The 2,937-nt window shown below is 30.3% G+C and overlaps 1 long non-coding RNA gene across 1 annotated transcript; it reads left to right on the forward strand.

Moving 5' to 3' along the window:
* Positions 1–766: 766 nt before the first annotated feature.
* On the forward strand, positions 767–2,725 carry LOC127853938 (uncharacterized). The gene is made up of 2 exons (XR_008036798.1): positions 767–1,419; positions 2,039–2,725. It is a non-coding gene; the product is annotated as an uncharacterized LOC127853938 (long non-coding RNA).
* Positions 2,726–2,937: the final 212 nt, after the last annotated feature.

The following is a 2,937-nucleotide window of genomic DNA, read 5'->3' on the forward strand; positions in this document are numbered from 1 at the left end:
AGTAGTAGCAGTAGTAGCAGCAGTTTTAGTAGAAGTAATAGTAGAAGTAATAGTAGTAGTAGTAGAAGTAGTAGTAGTAGTAGTAGTATAAGTAGAAGTAGCAGTAGTAGTAGTAGTAGTAGTACTAGTAGTAGTAGTAGTAGTAGTAGTAGTAGTAGTTGTTGTTGTTGTGGCTGTTGTAATAGTAGTAGTAGTAGTAGTAGTAGTTGTTGTTGTTGTTGTTGTGGCTGTTGTAATAGTAGTAGTAGTTTTGCAGAAGTAGTAGTAGTAGTAGTAGTAGTAGTACTAGTAGTAGAAGTAATAGTAGTAACTTTCAAAGCAATGTCTACAAGTTTAAATTCCTTAACCCTGTTCAAGGTGTATACACACTCAATATTTAACTACAGTCCAGGTTTGCAATTAACAAACTATCTGATAAACCTGTGTGTGAGTCAGATATGTCTGCTGCTAATCTATTGGTTATAAAATATCACAGCCTTTTCTGATTGGCTGAGTTCAAATACAGAAAGTTTACCTGTTAGATTGAAATTCTGGAGCAGGCGTATTGTAAAATATGCAGGTTAAACTTGTTGTTAAAATGAAGTTAATGTAATGTTTCACAAGCAGTAGAGTTAATGAGTTTTTCCATTAACAAGAATTTCTTAAAATAATAATGTATGGATATCATTTGGAAAGTGACATGAAATGTTGTTAAAAAGTGATGCATACAAGTGTTTCAGAAGTCTGTCTAGGAATAGAACAACAACTGAAGGTTTGTGCTTTTCATTATTTCTAAATATTCCTTTAAATTTATTCTTCTTATGTCATCATTGTAGACCATTTTTATGTGACATTTTAGGTAAAAGTATGGCAAATATAGAAGTTTAAAAGCAGCTGTCACACACATTTTCACTAAGTGCAGTTTGCAGCTTGATAAAAGAAGTCCTTTGTGGAGATATTAATAAGCTTGAATGTAGTATCGGAAGTTTATAATGCATGGCTAGGGAACTGAGGCTAAGGGAGTTATGTGCTGTGCATGATGAGAACTCAATGCTCATTAATGCTGTTAATGTTTATAAATAAATTAATTAAACCAATAGCATTGTTTTTTAGGTTTCACTGTACATTTTCATACCAATAGAATTACACATCATTCTAATTATAGCAATAATAAATTTGTACTAATCATACCTACAAATTTTGTTATGCTATGCTTTGTGATGTATTAACTTCATTGTAAGTTATTATTTAAAGACAATTTTACTAAATATTTAAAACAATACTTGAATTATTTTCTATATACATTTTCATTATGTGCTTTAACTGTAGCTGACCAGTTGATGGAAGATACTGCAGAGTTTGGCAGGGAAATAACCCAAGACAGCAAAGCGGCTCTTTTGGCGCATTTACCAAGAGGACTAACATGGCCACAAATTCATGGTAAATATTGTTATGCCCCGGGCTCATATAAGTAATTTAGTGTTAACCACCTGAAAGTATTTTTTCTTTTTGGTATCCAATATTTTGGTCTAGTTTCAATTACAGGTTATTTTTATATGAATTAGCAAATTAGCATAACTTTCATATAGCAATATCTGAATATAAAATTCCTATATATGTTTGACTTTCCAGATACATGCTACTGTACCCCGTTTTGGGGTATTTAAGAAAACAACAATATAAATTTCAAAATAAAAGAGAGTCATATAAAAATATAAGTTAAATCACCAATTTATTCACTTGAAAGTCTCAGTTTTCCTGTGTGGTTGCCTGTTTGCAAGTAGATTAAAGCCCGCTTGCAAACTTTAAGAGAATAAATTTCAGTAAATGGAAAAGAAATAATTGCTAACTACTTAGGATCGTAAATGTTCGCTCAAATACAAAAAAGCCAGATGTACCGAATTGAGCAGTGATATGAAAAATCTAAAATAGATTAAAATATGAATGAGCATTGAAGTATAGATATTCAATCATATGATTGCTGCACATTTACTTTTACAGATAAATGTAAAAAACTTATGACTTTCTTGTAATATTGTTTGCTTTGTTTTTCTTTCAGAGATCATGCAGGAGCCGTACAGTATAACAGCAGTACAAGTTCTATAAAAGATCCACGACCTACTGAAGCCTAGCTAATTAACAAAAAAGTTTTTAAAAACTGTAATTTTATCCCACCTGGGTACTTATAATTTACTAAGCTTCCTTCACAAGTTTTAGACTTGCAATTATATTTTAAACTGTCACTTGGAAAGTAATACATTAACATGCATTATGTTCTGAATTTCTTTGAACAATAAAATTATATAAAAGTATTTTAATGAAATTTAGCACCTAAATTGCATTAAAGTGAAAGTAGCTGAGAAAAATAGTATCCTTGTGCTCATGGGCAGCTACATATATTGTGACAAACATGAAGTAGCTAAAATAACTTTAATTTTTCATTTTGTTTCTTGTATATCGTTTGTACAGGGTTCGTGAATTGTTACTGTATATTACTTGACTTGCTTGTATTTTGTTACTTTGAATACATGTTGTTAAGGTTGCATTATACTTTTTAACTTTTAAAGTAGCGCCTGTTCTGTTATGTAAGGGCCTGATTTATGATAATGGACCTAGAGGCTTTGTAAGCATGTATTAAACAACACTTGTTTGATCTGAATAATTTGTTAAATAAATGTAACACAATTTGTAATCTGATGTTATATTTTGATGAATTGTGAACAAAATAATACATCGAAGAAACTAAGGCATTATGTTGATTTTTTGTTTTGTTTTAATCTAACCTTAAATTATGATTTATTTAAGCTGTGAGTATTGTATTCATTTAATACATGAATATTGTTTTTAGACCAGAAATTTCTTTTTCTATTCAGTGACCATGGTAAACGCTGGACAATTTTCAATGTTATACCAGGCATCCATGGAATATTAAACAAAGAAAAACCCTGGAACATTTTC

The sequence above is a fragment of the Dreissena polymorpha genome, chromosome 12, assembly GCF_020536995.1.
Source record: "Dreissena polymorpha isolate Duluth1 chromosome 12, UMN_Dpol_1.0, whole genome shotgun sequence".
Classification (NCBI taxonomy): Eukaryota; Metazoa; Mollusca; class Bivalvia; order Myida; family Dreissenidae; genus Dreissena; species Dreissena polymorpha.